Here is an 11,937-nt window from a genome sequence, read left to right as displayed (position 1 = left end):
TGATCTGCTTCTGTTTGTGGGGGCGGGGGGGTGTCTGACTCTGGTAGATTCATGGCAAAAATGGCTGCAATTTTTTCTTCACCGTATCTCCTTTGCAACATGACTTTGCAGCTTCTCTCATCAAGACAGAAGCACTATTTCCCTACTCTTTGAATCTGGGCCGATCTTGTGAGTCGTTTTACCCTGTGGAATGCATCAGAAGCGTTCCAGTTCTGAGCTTAGACCTAAGTGGTTGTTACAAGCTTTAGCTTCTATTGGCTTTCTGTGATGTAAGGCCTACAAGAGGAGGGGTTGTGTCTATCTTATTTAAATGCTTAGTCATTTTCCCACTGCTTAGAACTAGTCTGGGCACAAGTATAGAGGGGCCACACTGTACGCCTGAGTGAAGAATCAAATATATACACGCTGTAGGCTCAACCAATTTCTAATTGGGAAATTTCACTTTTCAAGTTGGGATCCTGGAAAAAGCAGTTTCACTGGATCGGTAGCAAGCCTGTTGGAAATGAAAGAAAGGAAACAACCGGAAGGATTTTGCCAACTAATACAGCAGGTCACTCCCTTAACCCCACTCAGTCCTACCTCCATCTCAAATTCCACTTGTTTCCTGTTCCAATTCCTAAGTCTCCCCACTATGTCCTCAACAAACAGTTCGAGTTCTGACACAAGTGAAATGAATGCAGTAACCTGACTGATCGATCTATTGATTGCCTCTGGTTCTTTTTTCTGGTTAGTACGTTTATTAGCTTTCCTTAGCAGCAATTCCCTGCCTGCCTCTCGAGGGTAGTGGTACAAAAGGGAGAACCAATCTTTCCTGCAGCTAGCGTGCCTGTGAACTCTCTGTGGGCGTGTGACATTACAAAAATAGAAGTGGCAGAGCAGTACTCTCAGTTACTTGGGATTGCAACAGAGGGAGACGTGAAATTTGCTTTTGCAGCTGTTCTTTACAAAATGGCTCCCATTGAATAATGAGTGTCCTGCTTTTTATTTAAAAATTTTCAACCCATATTAGTTTCCAAATAACAACATCAAGTTTGTTGGCTTTGCTGAACTTGGCTGCAGGGTTGACCAGTACTTACTGGCACGTGAGCAGGCGCCCGTCCTCCTTCTGTTGACTGCTTCTTCAGTTACAGGGTCAGTACCTGAGTATAATGTTGGATTGTCTGATATTTCGTTCTGAACACTATTTTGATTTTCAAGTCCAGTATTTTCCAATTTAACTCCTGTTTAAAATGACTCACTGGCGGTTCGGTGGAATTTAACTTCTCATTCTGGTGTAGTAATCAGTATTTGCTATCGGTTCAGGATGCAGCGAAGTGTTGCTTTTTAATTTGAGTAGGGTTCATAGTTCAAGTCTAAATATTAGTATTGAAATTGGTTTGCATAATTATGTGATAGCCAAATAGTTAGTAACCATGTACAAGAAGCTTGGTGTAATGTTTATTTGCATCCTGGGAGGAATGCTGTTCATTCTTGATTGTGTAGATACGGATTAGAAATGTCATCTAATGCTCCCTTTCTAGAGTCTGGGCAGTAAACCGTATTAGAAAAACAAAGTTCACAGTATTTGAGTTGCTGAATATACACAAAGTCTTCTTGCCCCATATACATATCTTGTGACATTTATTACAGTTCACAAGTAGCTTGAACATTGCCTGATCTGACTGAGGCATAAAGGAGGTTAGCTTGGTATAGGTAGGAATGCAAGCTTGGATTCCAGTCCCAGTGCCCATACTGACCAGCTCTGTGCTCTTGGACAAGTAGTCTTCCATTCTGAGCAACTTTCAGTCTGCTCATCGTTACACAGAGCATAATCCAAATATAGGCCCTTTATATTGTTCAGGATTACTGTGAACTAGGGCGGGAACTGTGCCCTATTCAGTTTGTAGCCACACTGCTACAAACTCTATGTAGTTGTTTAATAAAAATATAGAGTGTTAAATGAACGTAAAGATACCTCAAAAACTGTAAAGCAAAACACACATCTAAATGGAATTATATAAACTGTTTAATTACCTAAGTCCTTCTTTCTCGTTCTCTTCTTCTCCATGGTATGACATAGAATGAAAAAGAGATTTTTCCAGAGAAGCTTCAGGGTTTTTCGCCTGATGTCCAGCACTAGCGCAACTCATGGTTAGTACAACTCACATAACTGGCTTTCTTAATTGTATATTCATTCACTCATTCATTAACTCACCTGTACATTTCTGAGCACCTGTAGGGTATATAGTTGGTTTTATGGCTGATGTTGAGAGAGCAAGATGAGGTCCACATCTGTGAACGGGTTTGTTTTGGAGATAGATGCAGGAGAGCCACTTAACTTTGGTAATGCACCATAGCCTGGCTATCTAATCATATCAAGAAAAAATGAAATAGGAATTCCTTCCCCTGACCCACATGTCCTGCAATAGTAGGAAATCAGGAAAAGGGAGTAAATTTTTCTGTTTCCATGGAAACAGACCTGATCAGAAAGGCAAGAGATATGCATAGCAACTACCTAGACAGTAGAGCATGGTTCTCCTGCAGAGTACATGTTGCTATGGAGGGAAAGAGGCATCAGTTAGGTGGCTGGACCCTGAAGAGAGGAAAAGAATAAATGTTTGAAATTGTTTTGTTCATGAGACACTGAGATGTGATTGAATACTTGTAGAAACATTATTGGTTTGATGAGGGGCAAAGAATCTCATTTTTTTTTTTTTTAAATAACTCTATCCACAGACAAACACAAATCTACAAATGCTATCAGAGACACTAAAAGTCTTATGGAGTATGCTGCCCTTGACATTCATAGAACTGGAGAGATGTTCAGGGACAGCTGACAAGAGAATGAAAGGGGTGACTTCCCGATGTTGAAAATAATGACACCAAAGCAAGAAGTGGCAGATACTGGGCACTTCCTAGGTAGCCAGAGACTGTGCTAATTGCTGATGTGGATTACCTCTTTGAACCCTCAGCACAAATGTGTGAGGCATACAGAGCCTATAAAGATGAAGAAAATGAGGCCCGGCAAGTTTGAGAAAGTTGCCTAAGACCATGTAGTTGATGAGAAACAGCTAAGGTTTGAGTTCGTGTCTGTTGGACTCCAAAGACAAGGCATTCAAATATTACGTCATATACACATCCTGTGAGATCTCTACTGGCCAACCATTCGAAAGTGAATCCTTTAAGGTAACATAGCACCGATTTTTTATGAGTTTTGGTTATGACATTTGTCCGCATCGCCACAGAACCCAAGCACTCAATAGAGCAATATTGTAATAAAGGAGTGTGTAAGGGAAACCACCCATGCCTGGGCTTCCTTCCCTGCATCTTATTGTACAGGAGCCATCACCAGGCCAGCGTCTACCATAAAGATATGTAGTTCTACCTTGGGGAATGGAATTCCTGCGATCATTTTATTTTATTTTATTTTATTTTTTTAAAAGATTTTATTTATTTATCCGACAGAGATAGAGACAGCCAGCGAGAGAGGGAACACAAGCAGGGGGAGTGGGAGAGGAAGAAGCAGGCTCATAGCGGAGGAGCCTGATGTGGGACTCGATCCCAGAACGCCGGGATCACGCCCTGAGCCGAAGGCAGATGCTTAACCGCTGTGCCACCCAGGCGCCCCCCTGCGATCATTTTATGTTGACAGTGTCTTCAAAGGAAGCAGGAAATGCACGCATTAGAGATGAACCGGAATTCCATTCATTTATTTGCTCCAGAAATATTTATTGAAGACCTACTGTGTACTGAAGATCTAGAAGTGAAAGATGTGGCCTCCACCATCACAGAATTCATAGAGGGGAACAGCTCAGAAAATCAGTGCTACACGTGTGCTTTAATAGAGGCACGCTCTGGGTGCCATCAGTATGCCCAGGAGGAGCATGGGATTCAGTCTTGAATTAGGCAAAGGGAGAGGGAAATACCAGGAAGTGCTTGCAAGAGAAGTTAGTGCTCCTGTTAAGTCTTGGGCAATAAGTAGGAGTAAGCCAGGATGATTCAAAGGGTAGCTGGGGATCATCCCTGGGCAAACAGCCAATAGGCAGAGTTTGGCCATTTCAAAACCTTTCAGTCATTTGATGAGGAACAGAACTGAAATAGGACCAGTGCACAGGGGTGGAGCTTCAGGCCACACAGTCCTCCTAAGGGCTGAGGTGAGACCCTTACATTTCAGTAAGATTTTTATTACTTACAAACTTACACCATCATCTCATTCAACCCTTTTCAAGACAGACATTATTATCCTCGTTTTACAAAGATGTTGTATGATTTCCCCAAGTTTGCACAGTTCTGACAGATGGGGTTACAATTCAAAATCTCCCCCCCCCACTCCCCCACCCCACTCCAGGGACCTTTCTCTGTACCTCCCTCCAACTGGAGTGTAAGTTTGCCAAGAAGCTGCAGGCTTCTGAAATTTGCTCTGAGGACAAAGGATGCTATACCAGATATGAATGGTTATGGATGGCTGCTGGGCAGGAAGAGCTGGGACAGATTGGGGGTGGGGAGGACAAGCTTGGAGAGCCTGGAGAGGAGGCCAGCAGTGGCAGGAACAAGAAGGTGGGGATGGGCCCAGTGTGTAAGATGTCAGAGAGTCAGCCAAAAGGTGCTAGTGGCAGGGTTGCATAGCTTTAAATCAAATGCTAAAAGTTTGGGTTCATTACTCCTCTTGGCCCACAGGTGCTAATGGCTCCTCCAGATCTTATCAGCTGCCCCTCCCCACTAGCCAGTTTGCATTCTCCTCTGCTGACCAATCAGAATAAACCTTACCTGTAAACAACCATACTGGCTTTGACCTTGACGAGGTGTTAGGAGTCAGCCCTGCCCACACCTCCCCTAACACAGCTCTTCTCACTCAGTGTCCTGATTACCTCTTACTTGTTTTGACTCCTTAAATTCTCCAAGTCCAGTACCTGTATGTTGCAGGCAAGTAAATACTAAATGAGCTACTGAAAGGAACATAGGTCATGCTGAATCGTACCCCTGGCTAAGATAGGAACAGAGAAATCCAGGTTCATATACTGATTCTGCTTAATTTAATAAATGTGTACCAACAAATTCTTGGGGTTGAAGACTCAGGAGAGTAGACGTATGGTCCCTAACTTCTACAGAGCATCCAATATGGGTCCTGTCTATACCAATTGAACAGGTTTGCAAACAACTGACCTTTGGGAGTTCCAATTGTCCTTAAGTGATTGGAAAATCAGGAAATGCTGTCTTTCAGGGAAACAATACACACCAAGAGTAGGTAATTGTCTTCTGTATGTGCAGCCCAACACAAATGTAATACCACCAAGCTGAGTACCAGCTAACCCCTAGGAAAGACACACACTGATAATTAAGGAGTTCACTGACAATGGCTTACAGTCTGATCCCTTTAAGAGATATTTTTCAAAAGGTCCCTTAGAAAACTGAAAAAAAAAAAAAAATCTTTAAGAACCAAACAATGAAATGTAATTATAGGCTGTATATTTGAGAATTTTAGATGGGAAATATCCTCTATAGTCCTCTAAGTCAAATATCCTCTAAGTCATTCTGCCAAAGGGGCTGTCCAGCTAACAGTTTACTAATCCAGAGGTTCGTGATGACCAAAATTAAAGCCAATCTCTTACTGGAGTCTTCAGAGATCATGATTCTAGGATGGAGAGTTATTGCACATCCTTATTTGGAAAACTCAGGCAGAAGAGCATAAGCAGTCAAGAGCAAGGCTTTAATGGGACCTCACTCTATAGGGAGAGGGTGGTAAGGCTGAGAGAGAGTCCTCTCCAAGGAAAATGTTGGTGCTTCTCTGGTTTCTTTGTTCTGGGCTCAGCAATACATCCCAGGCCTGGTTGTCTGTTTTGTAACAAGATACTTATTTTCTCCTCTTTGAAGCCACCAGTTCGTCTTTTTTTTCTTTGACTGGCTGTGCATTCTCTCTGCAGTGAAGTGGGAGCAGCCCTGCTGGGGACTCCCTTGCCCTGCCTTCCGGGAGGCAAGAGGTGGTACAAAGACATCCGAAGGTAGGGCGCAGCCTCTGCCCTCCCCTGGAGCCTAATGAGCTGCCTCCCCCTCAAGTCAGCCCCAGCTAGATATTTTATGATGGTGCTGTGAAGGGAATGCTTTACAAAACTCTCAGAGATACCAAGGAGCTGTAGGAAAGCTGGTAAAGGAACTAAGGGGAGATCTGAGTGCTGCCTGCAGGGATTTGGAGGGTTGCCACGTGGAAGGGGGAGCAGGGCAGAAAGAGAGGATTCCTGGATGGATAGGCAAAGACAGAGCTTCGGTATCATCCAATTGCCTCATTGGACCAATGAAGCTACGGAGGTGAGGTCATTTCCCTAGGATAGATATGATAGAAAAGCTAAATATCCTTTTAAATAGGGTGCTACCCTACAATGGAATGGGTACCCCATGGAACAAAGAACCCTTCTTCATTGCTGAAATATGAACAGGGGTTAAATGTCACTCAGAGAAGGTGTGATGGTTACTTTTATGTGTCCACTTGACTGGGTCACAGGTTGCCCAGGTATTTGGTCAAGCATTATTTTGGGTATGCCAGTGAGGGTGTTTCTGGATGAGATTAACATTTGAATTTGGAGACTAAATAAAACAGATTGCCCTCTGCAGTGTGAGTGAGCCTTATCCAATCTGTTGAAGGCCTGGATAGAACAAAAGGACTGGTCTCCCCTGAGTAGGAGGGAATTCCTCCTACCTAACTGCCTTTAAGCTGCAACATCTGTCTTTTGCCTGAAGATTGGAACATCTGCCATCGGCTTTCCTGGTCCTCAGCCATTTGGATTCAGACTGTAGCTGACCATTAGCTCTCCTAGGTCTCCAGTTCACTGATGGAACTAGCTTATATTTCTTTATCTCATTTCTTTATTATTAATGAGGAGAAGGTGATAATCATGAATTTATTCATTAAGTTGACATAGAAAATTCATATTTGACCAAAATGAGCTTCTCCTTTGCCTGTGATGGTGTTAGTTCACAACTTCCTTAGGAGCTTCCTAGGTGAAATCTGAAGAAATGTTCAGTGCAGGGAGGACAGGGGGAAACCAAAGAAAGAGGCTGGCCATTCCAGGTTGGTAGGTGGAAGGCTTAATAAGCAAGGGAACTTATGTATGAGGCTTGTCTTGGGTGGCTGCAAGATGAGTAGATCTCTGCACCAGCTCACCAAATGTGAAAAGTTTGCATAGAGGCCTTGACTGGGTTCAGTCATGTGTATATAGCATCTAGATGGTCTCAACACTACATCACTATCTCAAGGTTATGTCCTTGGGGTAGTTTCTGGGAATGGAAAAGGCAAGCAAAATGCACATTTCAAGGACAGGAGAGAGGGTGAGGAGCCTTAATTGCTGGCATCCAACTCACAGGCCAACTGATGGTCATGTCTTCTCCATGTCATGTCAGGTCAGGTCATGTCAACTTCCCCAGCAGTTGGCTCATACACTAGGCCTATGCCTTGGGTCTACACAAGTCTCACTGACTAGCTTTGACTGGCCCCATTTCGGCTGATAACAAGCTACACTATGTATCTCTCATTCACAATCCCAAGTGCTTCTGCATCATTATTGAGAAGCTGGGTGATTGAATAAATGGTTGAATCAGCACTGAAACGGGGAAATCAGAGGGAAGGCTTGTCTGGAGGGTAAGATGAGGAGCTTGAACTTAGTAATTTAGCGATTGAAGACACAGTGAGATTTCCAATTGGAAATATCCAGCAGGGAATTAGAAATATGGGTCTGGCAAGGAGTATCAGACCTTTAGGCACTTTCTCCATAGAGAAGTGAAGGTTGAGACCACGAATGAATTAAATATCAGAGGGAGGGGCACCTGGGTGGCTTAAGTGTCTGACTCTTAAGTTTAGCTCAGGTCATGATCTCAGGGTCCTGGGATCGAGCCCCACATTGGGATCTGCACTCAGTGGGGAGTCTCCTTGAGACTCTCCCTCCCTCTCCCTTTGCCCCTCCCCTTGCCCACCCACGTGTGTGCTTTCTCTCCCTCTATCTCCCTCTCAAATAAATAAATACACCTAAAAAAAAAAAGAAAAAAAAGAAATATCAGAGGGAAAGAGCAGTGAGAGATGGGCCGGGGCTTAACCATAGGGAACACGCACATTTATGGAGAGAAATAGTCTTCATCTCAACATGCCACTCTTTGAGTGTGAACTATGTGCCAAGTGCTGTGTTAAATGTGGGATTCAGGGTGCAAAAGAAAGTTATAACCTCCACTTCTCATGGAAATTGAGGTCTACACTTACTGAAAAGATCAGGACATGCCAGGGGTGGAAGACAGCCCAAAGGCCACTCATTTTAACGCTAATATTACAGCTCAGTGGTAGCACAGCTGTAAGCTGGCCCTTCCAAGATGAACAGCAGTCCTTCCCATTCTGAGAAGGCACTAAATCAGATGGTCCTTTGACAGTTCTCACACATTTGAGGACAGACATGGTGCCTCCATCCATCACATCATATGAATTTCTAACTCCACCCTCCTCCCTCTGAGAGCTCTTCATGTCAATGCCCGTTGTAAAGTACACATACACCCCAGAAGAGTCCACAAAGAGACTAGAGCTAGAGCTCTAGCCTAACCAGGAAGGAAAAGAAGAAAATTGTCTGACATTGAGCACAGTGTGTGCCAGACACACACTCCCCTAGATGGTTCATGACTGTTGATTTAATCATTTTCTCAATCATCAATGAAAAGAGCTAGATTCTCTTGTTCTATCGATATCTCAAACTTCTCTTAATATACCCCCAACTTCACTTAATGTAATTTTCCTTAATAAACTTACAACCATCTTACATTGCTCTTAACCCACTTCTTTTTTTCTCCATCCTCAATCTGGACTTTGTTTTCGAGGCACCAAAGATGAAGATTTTGCAATTGGTTCATTGTTCCGATCTGTTGATTTCTTGTTGTCCTCATTGTGTAATCAATCACTTTAGCTAACTTTCTCAACTTCGCAACATCCAAAAAATGTGAACAGCATATTAGCAAGGTCCTTGTCAGAAATACTATTAAATTTAAAAAGACTACATTCCTATATACTCCAATTTAGAGACTTCTGAGGGCCAGGCTCAGAAACAAAGCTGTGAATACTGGGGATACGTTTTAAGGAGTGAGGTGGTTAGCAGTGCCAAAGGAAGCAGGAAGGTTAACCTGTGAGGTGCGTGGGAAGGTCCAAAGAGTAATTTCATGAATATGGGTGGCTCAGATGGCTCACACTGCAGGGGGTAGGGGCAAGAACAGGTAGAGATGAAGTGAAGGTAATCTTGGTGCACCCAAGAGTTCCTTAAATGTGAACCCACCCTATTAACTAACTTCCTGCCACATATATCTATAGGCTTCAGACAGAAGCTAGTTCTTTAAGTGCTTTGAATTCTTTGAAAGAATTTCTCCTAAATTCAAGTACTCCCAATTAATAAAGGTGGTGTTATTTTTCATCATAAATTTTATTCTTGTTACAATGAAATCACTTTAAAAAGTAGGGAATGAGGGGAGTCTGAGTGGCTCATTCACTTAAGTTTCCAGTGCTTGATTTCTCCTCAGATCATGATCTCAGGGTCCTGGGATCGAGCCCCACATAGGGCTCTGTGCTCAGCATGGAGTCGGCTTGAGATTCTTTCTCTCCCTCTACCTCTGCCCCTCTCTCTGCTCACATGCTCTCTCTCTCAATAAGTAAATAAATAAATTCTTTTTTTAAAAAGTAAGGAATGAGACTGACAGAGCAAGGCACACTCAATTATCTTCATCTTGGAATGTTGTTCTAGCATGGGCTCCATTCTTTTATAAAAGAAGAGCAAGCATTTTCAGAATCTAATTTCTTATTTGCTTGCTACTATTCAGCTTATTCATAGTTTTTATTTATGGAGGGAAAGCCGTGGAACAAAGAACAGGAAATTTCACCATACTGCAGCAACACATTCACACTAACCACAATCCCAGTCCTGCCTCTTCATTTCCTTTGCAGAATGATTGTTCAGAAAAGACAAGACAACACTGAGAATAAGGTCAGACTGGGATTCTTTCATATTTTTGAACCTTAAATGTCACCTCTTAATAACAATAATGAAAGTAAATAACATAACATAATAAAAATTAAAAAAAAAGAAATGACAAAGAAAAAGAAAATAACCATGAAAAAAAATAAATAGGTAGATTATTAAAATAACATTTTTGACCATTTACTGTATGATAGTCTCTGTGTTAATAACAGTACATGTTTTTGACTATTTCATTTTCTTAACTCCATAAGGTCCACATGTTTATTATCTTTATGGGAAAATGAGGGATGGCATTAGACAGTGGATGGACACGAGAGCCCCAGATCTTAACTGTAATGTTATATTGTCTGTACTTGATACACCACACTCTTTAAGCATGGAGGACACACCCTCTGCAAATATCCAGTGAATGAATGAAGAATAAATTAATGAATATCAAGAACGGTGAAGCAGAATACAGGTTAGAAATAAATTCCATTAATCAGACAAGCAAATTATGCATGTGAAATAATAAATAAGTGAATCAGTCACAAACCTGGCAGGTATATTACTGTGAATCAACCTAATAATAGCAATTAAGACAGTAATACAAATGAAACATTTCCTATAACCACTGATCTTCTTAGACCAAATCCAAGTGTGTGGCAAGGGCCATAGGGCAAAGAAACAGTTACATTTCACAAGCAAAGGCCAGCAAGGGAATAATTGAAACAGTGGTTATTTAGAACCAATCCAGTAGAACTTTCTGCAAAGTTGGAAATATTCAATGTTGCTTGTTCAACAAGGGAGCTGCTAGCCACCTGTGGCCACTGAGTACTTGATATGTGGCTAGAGTGACTGAGGAACTGGATTTTAATTTTTTTAATTTTAATTAATTTAAATTTAAATTAAAACAGGAGGCTAACTGCTACTGTACTGGACAGCGCAGAGACTGAGAATACCATGATCTTTTCCCAGAATCATGTTGTCCATTATAAACAAAACAAAACAAAACAAAACAAAACAAAACAAAACACCTTGGCATATTAATTTAGCACCAAATCTGAGCTTCAGAGCCATAGGATTTTTCTCATTCTGGCTGAAAGGAGTAGAGCTGTTTACACTAAAATGCCCAATTCTGAATGAAAAGGGGGAAAATAATAGTTCCAGGTTACTCAAATGTTATCTGAAACAAGAAAAAGGGAATTAAGACATTGACCTGCTTGCCAGGGTGTGGGTCCCGGGGCCCAGTCAGTGATCGCCAGCTGGAAATCACTGGGCAGTTGGCATCATTTCACTGCAGATGATCCATTGCTGAAAAGAGATGAACTTATAAAATTCAGATCTTAGACAGCAGGTCAGACTTTAGAATGATAGAAAGAGTGGTCTCTCCGACGGGTTTGAGGTGAATGAAGAATGTCAGAAATGCAGTTTGGGAGAGAAGAAGAAAGAGGCCCTAGAGAGAAAGAGGGGGTCTGACTCCTACTAAGCATCCTAGGCCTTCACTGTTGTACCTGGGTTGCCCTGTGCACCCGTTCCTCTGGTTCTAGCTCTGTTCCCTGCTCTTTCTTCATTCCCTTCCTTCTCGGTTGAAGCAATAAAAATGTTTCTGGCCCAAATCCAAGCTATGTGCTGGACAGAGATGACTGATCTCAAGCAAGCTCATCTCTCAGGGGGTACCCGGAAGAGAGCAGAGATGACTATGTTCCCCGTGTGTCAGCAAGCATAGTCACTGGGCAAAGTGCTGCAGTGAGAGACCTTCAGTTAGTTGAAGGCATGGCATTACTGCAGCAATGACAGAACCAAGAGTGGAGTGGGCAGCCCAGGGGCTGATCCATGTGACACTACCCAAAAGAATAGAGGCCTAGAGAAAAGAAAGAATTCATCTTTGGGTAGAAGCCATGCATTTCTTCACCAAAGTACAGGGCTTGGCAAGCTTGAAATAGACAGGTAACCACTTCCTCGGGGTGGTGTCGTGAACCTAAAATTG

At 42.4% G+C, this 11,937-nt stretch overlaps 1 long non-coding RNA gene across 1 annotated transcript in view; it reads left to right on the top strand.

Moving 5' to 3' along the window:
- The first annotated feature begins 912 nt into the window (after positions 1–912).
- Positions 913–11,937, top strand: part of LOC121106072 — a 35,757-nt gene continuing 24,732 nt past the window's right edge. The window contains exon 1 of the long non-coding RNA XR_005838797.1: positions 913–1,131. This is a non-coding gene — a long non-coding RNA (uncharacterized LOC121106072). The remainder of the gene's footprint in view (positions 1,132–11,937) is intronic.

The sequence above is a fragment of the Ursus maritimus genome, unplaced genomic scaffold, assembly GCF_017311325.1.
Source record: "Ursus maritimus isolate PB19 unplaced genomic scaffold, ASM1731132v1 scaffold_30, whole genome shotgun sequence".
NCBI lineage: Eukaryota > Metazoa > Chordata > Mammalia > Carnivora > Ursidae > Ursus > Ursus maritimus.
This window is presented reverse-complemented; position numbering and strand designations above follow the sequence as displayed.